This window comes from Acomys minous, assembly GCF_964271855.1.
Source record: "Acomys minous genome assembly, chromosome: 13".
Lineage (NCBI taxonomy): Eukaryota > Metazoa > Chordata > Mammalia > Rodentia > Muridae > Acomys > Acomys minous.
This window is the reverse complement of record NC_140495.1, coordinates 101645687-101663492: the sequence shown is the minus strand read 5'-3', so window position 1 is coordinate 101663492 and position 17806 is coordinate 101645687. Positions and strand designations below refer to the sequence as shown.

Genomic DNA, 17806 nt, shown 5'->3' with positions numbered 1-17806 from the left:
TTGTGGCCTGGCAAGGGCACTCTGCCAGGGGGAAGTGGTTGAAGAGCAGGTAACAGAGTTCATAGCCGAGACAGCCCCTGCTCCCCTTACGAGGGGACTCACATGGAGGCTGGGCTGCCCATCAGCTACATCTGAGCAGGAAGCCTAGGTCCTCGGTTGATGCATCAGTTTCCACAGCCCCCTGGGCCCAGATTTGTTGGCTCTGTTGGGCTTGTGGAGCTCCTATCCTCTCTGAGTCAGGAGGCTCAGTTTTACATGCTTATTTTTATTTTAACAACTTTTTCTTGTTTTTAAGATCAGATTTTATTCTGCATCTAAAATTGGGGTGATTATTACTAACATGTATGCATTTGACATATAACTGCAAATTATGCAAATGACCATCATGAGATCCTCTTTCTCTCACAGCCCCCTCCTTTCTGCTTGGCCACAAGGTGAAGGATGTCTGAAAGTGAAGACACGGGAGAAAGCCACATTCATCAACTATGCCCAAATGGCCCTTCAGTCAATGTAAGGGGGTGACGGTGTCAAGCTAGCTCCAGCAAAGGACAAGTCCAAATCAGACTGTAGCTGGATCAAGGCTAAGTGGGACAGAAAACCTAAGGGACATTTTTAAAGGACCACAGCCAGCAAGACACTTACCTGATTTTGCTATTGTCACAATACAGAAAATTCATTTAACAGAAAATTCTGTTAAAATTACAGAAAATTCATTAGTTAATTTTTAAGGCAAGATCTATGCTGTACAATCACTTACACAATCACTCTCTGTGCTGAGGAGAAAGAAGACAAGGAGGCTAAAGAATGTAGCAACTGGTCTGCCTGTCAGCACTTTCCATCAAGTCAGGACTAAGCAGATGCTAAAAGATCATTAAACACAACTCTGCTTCACTGTAAGCTCACTTTAACACAAGGAAATGTGAGAAACAAGTAGGAACAACCTAGAATTTTCAAACCTGCAGCTACCAACTCTTCTTCCGTTATTGCTTTTTAAAGAGCAACAGAAGAAAAGTCAGCACCTGGCTGTCTCTATTTTGATACACACTGCTGAGGAGACCGTTAAACTGCTGATAATACTTAGCATTCCAGACAAGTGACAAGACTGGAAAAAGAGTGTCTCAAAGAATTTCTGGCTATGGTACACAAATTATTTTTGCAGATTTAGTCCAAAGTAAATTGGTTCCCAGAGTTAAAATTGCCAGAATTCAAGAGTCTCTACTGCCAAGGTTTCTTAGTATTTACCAAGAGAAAGAAGGCCCTTCAAATCATGGCTTTATGCTCAGAGTTTTGGCAGGGAGTGACAAACTTACACAGTACAGCATTCAAAAAATTAACCCAAACAACCTCTAATTAAGAATATGACTGTATATATGTGCACATTTGTACCTAAACCAACCCAGGCACAGCAGTACACACATAACTGCCACCTGGAGGTGACTGGAAAGTGCTAAGGGTTAAACCCAAATATTTGGGATTTCATGAGGAGGGGAGACAGTGAGTTTGGAAAACTAAGACCTCTGAGTTGTACTTCATATAGTTAGGTTGGATGGCATGGCACGGTATGTGGCAAAGGAGGGACAGTCCTTTGAGACTGGCTGCAAAAGATGAGGAACGCTGGGGAGTAATATGTCAACTGGAAGTCACTGTGTGACCCAGGTGGAGCATGTCAGCAGAGTGGCTGGCTGATCTAAGAGAAACGACAGGAGCTTAGGGTGCTTGGGGGAATCCCGGGTGGCAGCTTTGAACCTGCTGATCAGTTATGTACAGATTTCCTCCACAGAGCTCCTAGAATGCACTGGCCCCATATAGAAACAAACAAGGCAGTGCCCCCAGAGACAACACTTGGTAAGTATATGAAAATCATAAGCAGGAACTTGAGAAACAGAAGATCAAAGGTATGATCTGAAGAGCCTTAAGCACTGCTGACATAATGCACAGTCAGAATCAGAGCCCAGCGCTTTAATGAGTCAGGTGACTTAGTCACTCTGCTACAGCTGTGACCTGTCGTAAGGCATCGATAACTCACTCTACAACTGCTCATATCTCAGTCTGCTCCTGAGATAAAGATCTAACAATCTACAACAGTAGCAAGCTGGATATGTTAGAAAGTCAATCAACAGAACCTACAAGGCCTGCATAACAGTGTGCGTGAACTACGTAACAAGGGGCAGCTCTGCATGGTGACGCGATAAACCTTAGTTAGTCTTTCCCCACCACAGCGCCTGAGGCAAATCTCTTCTGCTCCTAGCTTATTCCTTACCCCTTCTACTTCCCTATGGCACTAGAAACCCACTCAGCTCTCCCTCCACTCACTCACCCACACTCACACTGTGAGTGAGTACTGTGCCTTGGGAGTTAGCTCTTCAGGCAACTAACACCACTGCTGCTCCATCCTAAGCCTCCTGCTCCTCAGACCTCAGCATGCACTGCAGCCACTGTCTCTCCGCACAATCTCCACTTGTGGGTCATCTCTGATCCTTAGCTCTCTCTGGCTGTCCTGGTGTCTACCTGTCTGATCCTTTCTCTTCTCATCCACTCACTCCATCCTCACTGACCTCACAATTTTCTAGTTAACACAGATCTCTTACCCTTTTTTGAACTACTTTTTTGTTTGTTCGTTTGTTTGTTTGGGGTTTTTTGTTTGTTTGTTTTTTAAGACAGGGTTCCTCTGTGTAACAGCCCTGGCTGTCCCGGAACTTGCTTTGAAGACCAGGATACCCTGGAATTCAGAGATCCACCTGCTTCTGCCTCCCAAGTGCTGAGATTACAGGTGTGTGCCACCACACTTGGCTGAACAACTGCTTTTTAAGATAGGATAATGGTACTGTGGCTATTTTCTTTAATAGATATGAATTAACTAGAAATTAACAAAGAGATCTCTAAGAAGCTCTCAAACACTGGTAAACAATCTAAGTCAAAGAAGCAATCAAAATGGCCAGGCGTGGTGGGACATGCCTTTAATCCCAGTATTCAGGAGGCAGGGGCAGCGGATCTCTCTGAGTTCAAGGCCAGCCTGGTCTACAAAGGGAATCCAGGACAGCAAGGCTACACAGAGAAACCCTGTCTCGAAAAACAAAACAAACAACAAAAAAAGTAGCAATAAAATGGAGAATTGGCCAGGAGCAGTGGTGAATATCTGGGCCCCAGCAGCTCCAAAGGCTGCAAGAAGATGGCTTGAGGCCGGGCTAACAACATGAGCCCTCCACATTAAAAAATAAATAGCCAGCACGGTGGCACACACCTGTAATTCCAGCACGGCAGAGGCAGGTGGATCTCTGTGAGTTCAAGAGGCCAGCCTCAAAAACAAACAAACAAGAAAGAAAGAAATGTTGGTGGAGGCACTAGAATGTATTTTGAGTTGAATAAAAATAAAAATATGACATAAAAATGTATGCTAGTATAAAAGCAATATTTAGAGGGAAGTTTCAACACACCAGAAAAAGTCTCAAAGCAATATTTCAGCTGCTGCTTCAAGATAAAAGAAAACGAAAAGGGGCCAGCAAGATGACTCAGTGGGATAAAGGCACTTGAGGCCAAGCCTGATGACCTGAGTTCAATCTGGGGCACCCACAAACCGACTCTGTGTGTCTCTGTGTATCTCTGTGTCCGTACACACGCACGCACATACACACACACATACACTCCATAAATAATTCAATTGGAAAATAATAAAGAAAAGCAATAAAATGCAAAGTAAGCAAAACAAAGGTTAACATGCAAAAGCAAATAAATACAACACCCAAGATTCACTTTAAGTTGAAAGTTCAGAGGCAGAGGCAGACAGATCTCTGTGAGTTCGAGGCCAGCCTGGCCTACAAAGTGAGTCCAAGACAGCTAAGGCTAATACAGAGAGACCCTATGTCAAAAAACCAAAAAAGAAAGAAAGAAAGAAAGTTCAAAAGTTTAGATGAATCAAATCCCTTGAAACACAAAATACAAAAGCTCATTAAAGAAGAGATTGCCTCAGGGAGAAAAGTAGATAACCTGAATGGCCAGTTTATGAGAGAAACTAAATGCATGATTACATTTTTCCTACTTGGGAACACTTCCTACTTTTTGCAGAAATCTATTTTCCATTTCTAGAATGAACTGTAAAGACAGCTAAAAACAGAAGAAAACATTTCAGTGAATCTGGGGATTACAGCACACACCTGTAATCCCAGCACCAGGGAGGCTGAGGCAGGAGGATGATTTTGAAGCTGTTCAGGGCTATACAGCCAACACAGTGAGAGTGCTTCTCAAAACAGAAAATAGGGAGGAGGATGCAATGGTAGGATAAGCACAGCAGAGGTATTTTCATTACCCAAAGGAGAGTGGGTGCCGTGCAATGCAGCAGAGCAGCTGCTCCCACCAAGTTCAAAGGTCCAGGGAAACACTATAAAGGTCCCCAGGAATCTCTGGACTCCACGCCCCACCTTCTGGAGATCTGGGATCTTCAAGCAGCACTGCCCCTGCCACAGATCTCCCAGGCTGGAGCCTTGTACCTGCTTCTCTCATGGGTTCTATAGTGCTGGACACTCCACAGTACCCTCGCTCTGGAGTTCCACAGAGAGTGTCATTATGGAAGATTCCTAGTGGTGAACAGACTCCATACAAATCCCTGCCTCAGCCAGGCGGTGGTGGCGCACGCCTTTAATCCCAGCACTTGGGAGGCAGAGGTAGGCGGATCACTGTGAGTTCGAGGCCAGCCTGGTTTACAAAGGGAACAAAGGAACAAAACACAGAGAAACCCTGTCTAGAAGAAGAAGAAAGAAGAAAGAAGAAGGAGGTGAAGAAAAGAAGATGATGATGATGACGCCGCCTCAAAGTCTCTCAGATGTCTTCAGGGTCTTCTGTTTTCTTCACAAATACAACCTACTTTCTCCAATCTGTAATTCATCTTTTTAGCAATTGTTCCTTGCTCACACTCTTGAGTATTCTAACACATATTTACATTTATCTGTTTGGGTTTCTGTTGTCATTGTTTGATGTGTTGGTTGGTTTGCTGAGACCAGATTACTCTGTAGCCCAAGCTAGTCTGGAACCCACCACAGAGCTCAGAAATGGCCTTGAACTCACAAGAATCCTTCTGCTTCAGCCTCCAAAGTGCTGCTACCACACCTGTGGGCCACCACACCTGCCCTTATTTCGGTTCTTTGAGAGATGCTGGGCTGGAGATGGCTCAGCCATTAAAGGCTAGGCTCACAACCAAAAATATAAGAGTTCGGTCCCCAGCGGGATGGAGAGATGGCTCAGTGGTTAAGAGCACTGCCTGCTCTTCCAAAGGACCCAGGTTCAATTCCCAGCACCCACATGGCAGCTCACAACTGTCTTTGACTCCAAGATATGACACCCTCACACCAGCACACATAAATAAAATATTTTTTTAAAAAAAGGGAGAGGTAAAAGGTAAACCAGGTTAATCAACCATGTGAGTGCCAGGACTCCAAACACACACCACTAACATCCAGCTCCAGGCTTTTGTAAATGGCCAGTCTCCAAGTTTTCCAAACCTTTTCATTCTCCTCTTGTTTATCCATCTTTATCATTTCTCTTCTCTGTTTCACTGCAGGCAACCCTGAAAAAGGCCATATTGCACCTTCCCCACTCATCTGCCCCCACTCTTTTTCCTTATGTGTACAGTGCTCTGCCTGCATGTACACTTGCAGGCTGGAAGAGGGCATCAGATCACATTATAGATGGTTGTGAGCCACCATGTGGTTGCTGGGAACTGAACTCAGGACCTCTGGAGGAGCAGTCAGTGCTCTTAACCTCTGAGCCATCTCTCCAGCCCTGTGCCACCATTCTTAAGCTCGGCATTCCACTAACAACTTTGCAGCTGGGAATCACAGTGCCTTTGCTCAGGTTTCCAATACCTTATTCCTCAGCTCCACCTGAGACCTCATTTGAATGCCCTTTCCTGTGCTATTCTGATGACAGACCTTTAACTACTCCCTGACGTCCAGACTCTCCTATAGCTTAGTGCCTGTGATATTCCACTCAAAGAAATGTAGATTTTTCTCTAGATTGCTCCTCTAAATTCATCTAGTCTCCACTCAGTTCCCAAATTGCATACACACTGCTAGGTATTTAGAATAGAAATGGTCCAACTTCATATCAATTTTCTACAGCTAGTTTGTTCCGAGCTGCCTGCTCTAACAGGAAACCTCAGCCTGGGTAATACGTCAACAGAATTTGTTTGGCACACAGAAGTTGGAAAGCCTAGCAGAGCGGCTGCATCTGGTGAGGCCTTCCGTTGATCACAGATGGTAGAAGGTGAAAGGCCGACAAAGTGAAAGAGCAAGAGACAAACACATAGCCTCAAGCCCTTCATCGCTGTCATTTAATCCATTTGGGGAAGTGAATTCTTCATCACTCAAGCACTGCCTACACCTAGCAAAATAGCATTGGGGTTGAGTTTCCAAGCCATTCTTCTTGGGGAACGCATTTAAATCATAACATTCTTCAAGAAAACTACAAAGTATTTCCCAGTTCACTTTATCAAGTTAGCTTGTTGGCAAAGACATTACCAAAAGACATTTCCATGGGGGTAAACAGCAGGGGAAAAAGAAGCCCTAACTGACCCCCCCCCCCCCCCCGCTTTGGTTTGGTTTTTTGAGACAGGGTTTCTCTGTGTAGCCATGGCTGTCCTGACTCACTTTGTAGAACAGGTTGGCCTTGAACTCACAGAGATTCGCCTGCCTCTGCCTCCCAAGTGCTAGGAGTAAAGGTGTGCACCCACCACCGCCTGGCAATCTATCTCTTAAGAAAATGACTGCATAAGTTCTAAACAATTTTTCAGAAAACTGGGGCCTGAGGTTATTGTACCAGTGTTTGTCTAACCTGTATGAGGCCCTGGGTTTGAATCCTAGCAAAAGAAGGGGGAGACTGGGAGACCCCGTCTAGGAAAAAAAAAAAGGAGGGGGAGGAGGGGGAGGAGGAAGAAGAGGAGGAGGAAAATCAGCCAATTTAATCCAACAATCCAAAATAATGATTATACATCAAGAATAAGTATCAGGGCCAGGTGGGGTGGTACAAGCCATTAATCCCTGTGCTCAGGAGGCTGAGGCAGGTGGATCTCTGAGATCAAGGCCAGCCTAGTCTATAGAGTTCCAGGTCAGCCAGGACTACATAGAGAAACCCTGTCTTGAAATATCAAAAAGAACAGAAAAAGCCGACAAGTACATCAGGGCCAGTGAGCCTGGCAGCTGGCTTAGTGGGTTAGGAACTGCCACCAAGCCTGATTGCCTGAACCAACTCCTAAAAATTATCCTCTGGCACCAGTGTGCTGGGGCACGTATACGTATACGCATACACACACACACACACACACACACACACACACACACACACGCATATTCACATACATATGCACATACATGCGCGCACACACACACACACACACACACACACACACACACACACACACACCAATAAATAAAAATGTCACTTAAACCAGGCGTGGTGGCACACGCCCTTAATCCCAGCACTCGGGAGGCAGAGGCAGGCCAATTGCTGTGAGTTCGAGGCCAGCCTGGTCTACAAAGTGAGTCCAGGACACTCAAGGCTACACAGAGACCCTGTCTCGAAAAACCAAAAAAAAAAAAAAAAAAAAAAAAAAAAAAGTCACTTAATCTACAAATCTAAGTTTAACAATCAAGCTTTAGGATTAGTTCAGCAGAAACAGAAACACCAAAAATCTAAATTTTAATCTTGATTTAACAAAACAAAAACCCTAAGAAAATGTAACAGAACCTCTTAACTTGACATATAGTATCTATGAAAAATACCTATGGTTACTGTCATGCCGAATGCCACAAAATTGTATGAAAATTTTGAAGGACTGAGGCACTGGCTGTTCTTGCAGAAGATCTGGGTCCAATTCCCAGGGCCCACATGGTTGCTCACAACTCTGTAACTCCAGCTCCAGAGGATCTGGGGTCCTCCATGGGAAGGAAGGAAGGAAGGAAGGAAGTCAGTCAGTCCATTCTTCCTTCTCCTGTTTTTACTGTGTACTAAAGGTTCTAGCCAGAAAGGGGGGAGGAGGGTTTAATGAAAGCACAAAACTGAACAGTATTCAAATTGGGGAAGAAGAAGCAAAAGTGGCTTCATAACAGACACCACTAAATTAAATAACCAATAGAATCTAAAACAAACACCACTGGGTAATCTAAGTACAGCAAGATCTCGTAATACAAGACTAGTGTGCAAGAATCAGTTATATGTCCATGCGTAGAAATGAAGAGCTGAGCCGGGCATGGTGGTGGGCGTGGTGGCGCACGCCTTTAATCCCAGCACTTGGGAGGTAGAGGCAGGCGGATCTCTGAGTTTGAGGCCAGCCAGGTCTACAAAGCAAGTCCAAGACAGCAAACAAGGCTACACAGTGAAACCCCGCCTCCAAAAAAACAAAACAAAGTGAAACAAAAATGAACAGCTGGAAATTAAAAGTTTTTTAGAATTTCTTTTTTTTCTTTCTTTCTTTCTTTTTTTTTTTTTGTTTGTTTGGTTTGGTTTTTTTCAAGACAGGGTTTCTCTGTGTAGCCTTGGCTGTCCTGGACTCACTTTGTAGACCAGGCTGCCCTGAACTCCCAGTGATCTGCCTGCCTCTGCCTCCTGAGTGCTGGGATTAAAGGTGTGCGCCACCACTGCCCTGCCTTTTTTTTTTTTTTTTGAGAATTTCTAAGAGCAGGCCATCATAAACACAAAGTATGCTATTGTGTTACTGAACGATTGGAGAGTAAATCTAGACTATTTCATGGCATGAAAAACTAAAACCTCAACTTTTCCTGAAACCCAGTTATATGCATTCACATACTGTTTAAGGCTATTTGTTTGTTTGTTTGTTTTATACATGTACTCCTACAAGCCAGAAGAAGGAACCAGATCTCATTATAGATGGTGTGAGCCACCATGTGGTTGCGGGGAATTGAATACAAGTACTTTACTTGAAGCAATGGGAAGAGCAGTCAGTGCTTCTTAACCTCTGAGCCATCTCTCCAGGCCTGCTTAAGGCTATTTTGACTCACAGTGAGAGTTGATTTGAATAAACTAAAAAGAACATATAGTGTATAACGACTACAGCATTTACTACTGGGTGCTTTATGAAGGATGCTTGTTGCTGCCCACTGTCATATGCCTTTCCATCTCTTGGCTAACTCTTTCCCTCAACAAAGGAATGTTCAAGTCACAGCTATTCCTAAAAGCTCAAAACTCCTTTCCTAAAAATGCCACTTACGGTCAGGGAGTCACGTGGAACCCAATCCTCTGGAAGAACACGTGCTCTTAACCACTGAGCCTTCTCTCCAGACCCAAATTTTACTTAACTGAATTATTTATTTTAAGACTAATCTCATGTAGCCCAGGGTGGTCTTAATCTCACTTTGCAGCTGAGGATGACTTTGAACTCCAGGTCTTCCTGCCTCCACCTCCTAAGAGCTGGCATTATAGGTGCATACCACAATGCCAAATTTGGTACTGCTTTATTTTATTTTATTTTATTTTATTTTTGGCACAAGGTTTCTCTGTATAGCCCTGGTTATCCTGGACTTACTCTGTAGGCCATGTTGTCCTCGAACTCACAGAGATCCACCTGCCTCTACCTCCCTGAGTGCTGGGAAAACAGGTGTATGCTACTGTGCCTGACAATTGCATTAATTTTAAGGTTTTAAAAATATACCTTTTGATACATTTTGGTCCCCTGCTATCTTTTTGCTTGTTTTAGTTTCTCCTACAATTTTTTTTAACAGTATGCTTTTATAACTGTGTTTTTTGGAGGATAAGTGCAAAGCAGGCCACCATGAATTGTAAAGTTTCATTAACATCAAAGGCATCTCTATTTGCTATAGATCAAAGCTGCCTCACCTCTCAACAAGCCACACCCTTCAATTCTTTAAGCCTTATTTACTTATTCTTATGATGAAAGGGATTGAACCCAGAACCTTGCACACATACTAGGCAAGCACTCTACCACTAAGCTACATCCCCAAGATTAAGCTTCCTTAAAAATCATACTTTATAAATAGTAATACAGGGGCTGGAAAGATGGCTCTGAGTTTACAAGCACTGGCTGTGTTTCCAAAGGTCCTGAGTTCAATTCCAGCCACCATCTGGTGGCTCATAGCTATCTATAACAATATCTGGTGTCCTCTTCTGGCCTGCAGGCTCACCTACAGGTAGAAATACTGTACAATAAATAAATAAAATCTGGATTAAATAACAATACAATTTACACATTAAATAATATTATATAAATAAATGACTTGGTAGATTTATAAACAGAAGGAAAAAACCAGAAAATTTTTAAGTTACAAAACCCCTCCCTCACCGGCGTGGTGGTGCATGTCTTTAATCCCAGCACTCAGGAGGCAGAGGCAGGCAGATCTCTGTGAGTTCAGGGCCAGCCTGATTTACAAAGAGAGTCCAGGACAGCAAGCTACAGAGAAACCCTGTCTTGAAAAACAAAAAACAAACAAACAAAAATCCTCTCTCCAGAACAAAATAATAATTTCTTAAATTATTTTTCTAATATAATGAGACTAATGTACATCTAATGTAACCATGTTCTGTTGTGCTCATCAATGGGCTTAAAAGAAAACACAACTTTCATAATTGCTGGCTCAAAAGAATAAGGCATATCAGATTCTGTTGGAAAGATATGATCATTGCTATTTCAATACCCAGAAAGCTGAACTCACACACCCATCTACACACACCCCTGCAGGCGCGCACGCACACACACACACACACACACACACACACACACACACACACACACACACCTGTGGCAGAGCTGAAACTAGAGGAAAGAAAGTTTGATGTCCTCTCTCCTCCTTTTACCCAGCTCCACTTTTGTTGTTTGCTTGTTGTTTGGGGCGTTGTCTGTGGGTGCTGGGAACTGACCTGGGTTCTGGAAGAGCAGCGAGTGCTCTAACCCCCGAGGCCTCCCTCCACGTGCTCTAACCCCGAGGCCTCCCTCCACGTGCTCTAACCCCGAGGCATCCCTCCACGTGCTCTAACCCCGAGGCATCCCTCCACGTGCTCTAACCCCGAGGCATCCCTCCACGTGCTCTAACCCCCGAGGCATCCCTCCACGTGCTCTAACCCCGAGGCATCCCTCCACGTGCTCTAACCCCCGAGGCATCCCTCCACGTGCTCTAACCCCGAGGCATCCCTCCACGTGCTCTAACCCCCGAGGCATCCCTCCACGTGCTCTAACCCCGAGGCATCCCTCCACGTGCTCTAACCCCGAGGCATCCCTCCACGTGCTCTAACCCCGAGGCATCCCTCCACGTGCTCTAACCCCGAGGCCTCCCTCCACGTGCTCTAACCCCGAGGCATCCCTCCACGTGCTCTAACCCCGAGGCATCCCTCCACGTGCTCTAACCCCCGAGGCATCCCTCCACGTGCTCTAACCCCAGGCCTCCCTCCACGTGCTCTAACCCCGAGGCCTCCCTCCACGTGCTCTAACCCCGAGGCCTCCCTCCACGTGCTCTAACCCCGAGGCATCCCTCCACGTGCTCTAACCCCCGAGGCATCCCTCCACGTGCTCTAACCCCGAGGCATCCCTCCACGTGCTCTAACCCCAGGCATCCCTCCACGTGCTCTAACCCCAGGCATCCCTCCACGTGCTCTAACCCCAGGCATCCCTCCACGTGCTCTAACCCCGAGGCATCCCTCCACGTGCTCTAACCCCGAGGCATCCCTCCACGTGCTCTAACCCCCGAGGCCTCCCTCCACGTGCTCTAACCCCGAGGCCTCCCTCCACGTGCTCTAACCCCGAGGCCTCCCTCCACGTGCTCTAACCCCCGAGGCATCCCTCCACGTGCTCTAACCCCGAGGCCTCCCTCCACGTGCTCTAACCCCCGAGGCCTCCCTCCACGTGCTCTAACCCCGAGGCCTCCCTCCACGTGCTCTAACCCCGAGGCCTCCCTCCACGTGCTCTAACCCCGAGGCATCCCTCCACGTGCTCTAACCCCCGAGGCATCCCTCCACGTGCTCTAACCCCGAGGCATCCCTCCACGTGCTCTAACCCCAGGCATCCCTCCACGTGCTCTAACCCCAGGCATCCCTCCACGTGCTCTAACCCCGAGGCATCCCTCCACGTGCTCTAACCCCAGGCATCCCTCCACGTGCTCTAACCCCAGGCCTCCCTCCACGTGCTCTAACCCCAGGCATCCCTCCACGTGCTCTAACCCCGAGGCATCCCTCCACGTGCTCTAACCCCAGGCATCCCTCCACGTGCTCTAACCCCAGGCCTCCCTCCAGCCCCGCTTCTTCACTTCTGGATTTGTGGTTTGGTTTCAAAGTCATCTCCTTTATTATGCTTTTCAGGTTCATCCACCTTCTGCAAACTTCATGATTTCATTTTTATTTACAGCTGAATAGTATTCCACTGTATGTATGGACTATATTTTCATTAGCAATCATCAGCCGAGGGAAATTCAGGCTGTCTCTGTTTTTCTGGCTATTGTGAACAGAGCAGCAACCAACATGGATATGCTACTATCCCTGAGATACCCTTGAGGTAAATGCCCAGGAGTGGCACAGAGCAATCGCCACACTGACTGCCATAATGGCTATCCTAATTTACACACTCTCACCAGAGGAAGAGTCCTCTTCCCCATACCCATGCCAACATTTGTGATCAGATTGCCCAACAGCCTGGGACTAGGATGAGAGAGTATCTCAACGTAGTTTCAATTTGCACTTCCCTCATTATCAGGGATGTCGAACACTAAGCTACATCCCAAGACCAATTTGATCATCACGTTGTTTCAAACAACTGAGGCAAAAACAAAAACAAAACAAACAAAAAACAACTTCTGAGATAACTGGGGTTTTTTGTTTTTGTTTTTTAACTCCGCAGCTAGTTTATTGAGCACTAACAACTCCACCAACAAGAACTCTCTTTAGGAGCCAGGCATGGTGGCACATGCCTTTAATCCCAGCCCTCAGGAGGAAGAGACAGGTGGGTCTCTGTGAGTTCGAGGCCAGCCTGGTCATCAGGTCTAGGACAGCCAGGGCTGTTACACAGAGAAACACTGTCTCAAAAACCTAAAAAAAGATTTTCCTTTAGCACATTTTGTTGGCACATGCACACAATTCCAGGGACTTGCCCACCTCTGCTAGTGGGCACTTTATGCACATGACACATGTAAACAGGCATGGGCACACATAAATGGAAGAGGACAAAGACTCCTGACACATCATGTAAAAAATACACATACTGAGCTTTGTGTGCATGTATAGTGCGTGTGTGTACATTCTTGAGTGCAGACATCACATGCTGCATAGCACCAAGCATGTGTGTAGTACACATGCATACATTCATGGAAAACATTCATACATATGAATACACCCTAAAGTCAGCATCTAGTTGGACATGGTTTTACAGGCTTGTAGTTTTAGTTGTATTGGAGGCTGAGAAAGATTGCTTGACTAGAGTAGTTTGAGGTCAGTCTGAGCAATATAGGTAGGCCCTATTAAAATAAGATTAAGCGCAGCCGGAAATAGTGACCCACACCTTTAATCCCTGTACTCAGGAGGCAGAGGCAGATGGATCTCTGTGAGTTTGAGGACAGCCTGGGCTACAAAGCAAGTTCCAGGACAGCCAGGGCTTATTATACAGAAAAACCCTGTCTCAGAGGAAGAAAAAGACATACTAGACAGCCTGGCTCATCACCCAAATTTCTGAGAAGGAAACTACAGGGTCATCACTGGCTGAAAACTGTAGACAAGAATTTTTAATATTAAAATTGTTCCTGATGATCCTTTGTATACATGTAAACGAAGACCCAGGAAGAAAAGTTTACTTGTCGACAGCCATAAAGCCAAAAAGAAAAAGGAAAAAAAAAGTCTCCAACTTCTTGACACTGTCACCATTCCTCCATCAAGATGAGATGTTGGCAAAGTACTTTGTGCAAGTTAGACATGTAATTTAAATATGCATATGGTCATTTAGCAAGTCTTGTACATTAAGAAAGCTCAACCCAATAGGAATTTTGACCCTTTGCAATACCTGAGTCATCAGATCAAAAGAGCAAGGTAATGTCAGTTAGAATGCAAACCTCAGCTTCGGAAGTCACAAGTCATCGAGAGCACAAAATGTAGACACTGAGCAAATTTCACTTTAACCATAATTACGCTCCACTCTGCATCTGCCAGTGATATTTTGACTGATACCGAGAGACACCTTGATACAGCTTTCTATGCTACTACATTAATCACTTTCTTACTGAAAATGTCCAGGAAACCCCTACATACCTGGGATAAACATAGGCAAACACACAAAACACTCTCAAGCTATTGAAAATTGCTGAGGTTAGAACACTGGTATACCCTAGATTCAAAGGGAGAATGAGACATTTTTAGTGGGGGACATGGGGGGTGACGTAAGGAGACCAACACTCCTTTTTTTCTCCATATACCCTTCTATATTGGCTTGAATATTTTGTAACCTACATTTATTACCTTTGTATTCTTTTAATTATGAAAAAAATTACATTTGTCCTGGTTGCACAGGCCATTAGAGGCTCTCTAAAGATAACTAAAATCTATGGGCACTCAAGTCCCTTATAAAAAGGGTGAAGTTGTGCAGTGGTGCAGGCCCCGTAATTAATTCCAGCAACTTCAGAGGCTAAAAAGCAAGACTGATAGTTCTGGGCCTGTGTGGCAACAAAGTGAGGGATATAGCTAGTTTGGGACTCTTAGCCTGACCTCCATCTCCAAGTAAAAGGTAAGTGGCTGTAAGAGTTGGGGATAGATAAAGAGTTTAGCTATAAAACATTTATCTAGGTATATTCCCCACTCTTAGTCCAAAAACAAACAAACAAACAAACAAACGGGGAGTGAAGTTATTCATATACAACTTAAGCATATGTCAATCATCAATAGACAAGGAAAAAAAGTCTGTACCGGATTCAACCCAGACATACTGTTTTTCAAACTTTTTCCATTCCTGCTGTTTTGAAAGAGGACTAAGCAAACGACAGTGCCTTTAGTGCCCATGCAACAAGGCAAGGTCTCTCCTCACTCCAAACCTTTAGAAAGGTTGCCTGTAGTCCATGGCTGATTTCACCTCAAGATTTAGCCTCCTGAGTGACCTCCTTGTTGGGCTCCGTGATTTGGTTCAGGCTTTTTTGTTTTTCTCTTTCTTTCTCTTTCTTTCTTTCTTTTTCTTGTCTCCCTCTGCAGCCCAACTCCAGCCAATCTCGCTTTAAACTCCCCTGCACCAGGATTCCAGGTGTGGGCCAAGACAAAGTCAATGTTCCCTTTAAACAGGTGGTCGTGCCCCCCCACCCCCACCCCAACCCCAACCCCCAGGCAGTTTGGAACAGGTCTTCAAGAGAATAAACAAATAAAGGCTGCCTGCATTTGAATGATCACAAAATTTTTCCTTTGGTTTGTAGGTAGCCAAGCCCACCCAGAAACTGATTTTTTAAAATTGTTCTCTAAGGTACCTCCACCACCACTACCAACACACACACACACACACACACACACACACACACACACACACACACACAACACAATTACGGATGTCTCAAACGTACCCACTGCTAGAAATGCAGCACTTCTTTAACACCACATTGTACTATCCATATCCAATCTGATACAATTAGCCAAATCTGAATAAAGAACACTACCAGCTTCAAACAGCCAGGTTCTAACTTAGCAGGGTGCAGCCTTGGAGAAGAGGGGGAGGGGGCGGAGGGGAGGTTTCCTCTGCTCCCCACCCTCAATACACCCGACGGGGAGGCAACCTGTCCCAGCCCAGGGCAAGGAATCAGGGTGAATGCCCCGTCTCTCCCAACACCACAGGGAATCCAAGCTCCGGGGTCGCACCCAGTCTCCCCAACTAAGTGGCTACCACACCAGCCATGGCTCCCGGGGGGGTCTGTGGGATAAGCTATGAGGTCCGGCCCGGGAAGGAGACAGCGCAGGCGCCGGATGGCTGGGGGGGGGTGGGGGGGTGGTAAGGGGGGGACAGCGCAGGCGCGGGGCCGCCAGGGTCTGCGGGGCCGCCCGGGCCTGGCCGCGCGGGCGGCGCTGAGGAGACGGACGTGCCCGCGGCACAAGCGGAGAAGACCCTGCCCTGGCTCTTACCGCGCGGCACCGCCTCGCTCACTCGCTGGCTCCGGGCTGAGGCCGGGCGGCGAGCTCGCCCGGTGGCGCGGCCCGGGTCCGTTGAGTCCGGCCTCAGGGCAGCAGCCAACCCACGGCGCCGCTCCCTCGGCCCGCCCTGTCTCCCTTGCGGCTCCCGCCCTCTGCCCGCCCCTTACCCACCCCCCTGGCCGCCCGAGCGCCGCCCCCGACTGCTCCCCGCGCACGCGCCGTGTCGGTCGCTTCTGTGGCCCTCCACTGCGCAGGCGCCAGCGATCACGCCCACTCGCTTGTCGCGGGTCGCGCTGCGCACGCGCCGTGCTAGGACGTGCTAGTCGGCAGTGCCACATTTTGTGGCCGTAGGCATTGTGCTGGAAGGTGTTCCTTAGGAAGGCAGGGCTCCTGGACGGTACATGCGGAAGGCCCTAGTTCCGGGTTCTCCCTCGTAGGCAAATAGGTCGCTTCTGGTTGAAGCGCATGCTTACACTGTGCTAAGTCCTTTGCTCTTAACCGGACAGTTGGGAAAAAAAGTCAGCTGGTGTCTGGCACCGCTGGTGCTCCCAGCTCAGGAGCAACACCTGTCCCCACCCGCTAAAGGGAACGAGACTACCAGTGTTATAAAGTTAAGGAGTTCTATTAGTTCATGTAATCCCCAGCAGCTTTAATTTTTTATTTGTCTTAGTTAATGTTTCTATTGCTGGGATAAATAAAGCATCATGACCAAAAGCTCCTCCACCACAGGTAGAGGGCCTCATCTGTGCTTGAACGTGTTTATTATTTATTTTTGCTTTTTGAGACAAGGGTTTCTCTGTGTGGCTTTGGCTGTCCTGGAACTCACACTGTAGACCAGGCTGCTTTTGAACTCAGAGATCTGCCTGCCTCTGCCTCCTGAATATTGGGCTTAAAGGCGTACGCCACCACTCCTGGCTATAAATAAATCTTAAAGGTTTTTTGATTTTTTTTTTTTTTTTTTTTTTTTTTTTTTTTTTTTTTGGTTTTTCAAGACAGGGTTTCTCTGTGTAGCCTTGACTGTCCTCCTGGACTCAGTTTGCAGACCAGGCCGACCTCGAACTCACAACGATCCACCTGCCTCTGGCCTCCCAAGAGCTGGGATTAAAGACGTGCACCACCACCGCCCGGCAATAAATTTTTTAAAAAATAAAGGAATTAATATGTCTTCAAAGAATTCAAGGATCAGATAAATTCATAGATTGGGAATATTGAAATAAATTTGCTAATTGAGGAAAAACTTGTCGTGGAGGTGTCATGCTCAGGTATCCTTTACATTATAAAGGCCATAAGAGATCTGTGATGAGCTAGAACTCACCCCTTCTTCTGCCACTGCCTCCCTCTAATACTAACCACTCCCAACTCCCACTGTTCCTCATCTCTCTTCAGGCAGACCTATTCCGAGGAGGGTACCATCTTCCTCAGGTCTGCCCTCAGCCCTTAACCCACTTTTTTCTTTTTCCGAGACAGAGTCTCTCTGTGTAGCCTTGGCTGTCCTGGACTTGCTTTGTAGACCAGGCTGGCCTCGAACTCACAGTGATCCGCCTGCCTCTGCCTCCTGCCCGGCATCCTTAACCCACCTTCTATCTCCTCTATAAAATCTTTACTGCCCCTCCCTTCACTCCCCACTACCTCCTCTGCCTCAATGGCCCTCGTGCTATGTTCTTCTGCTCCCTAAGGTTGCTGGAGCCGAAGCCCCCATGTGTGCCCATGGCCC

At 46.5% G+C, this 17806-nt stretch overlaps 1 protein-coding gene across 2 annotated transcripts in view; it reads right to left on the bottom strand.

Annotated features, from left to right (window-relative positions):
- SPECC1L (sperm antigen with calponin homology and coiled-coil domains 1 like) overlaps positions 1-16216 on the bottom strand; it is a 99563-nt gene extending 83347 nt beyond the window's left edge. The window contains exon 1 of one of the 2 annotated variants that reach the window (XM_084753996.1): positions 16084-16216. The gene's annotated coding sequence lies outside the window, so the exon portion shown is untranslated. Of the gene's footprint in view, positions 1-15530; positions 15613-16083 lie in introns of those variants that run through there. The other variant, XM_084753997.1, reaches the window with a different exon arrangement.
- Between the last annotated feature and the right edge of the window lie 1590 nt (positions 16217-17806).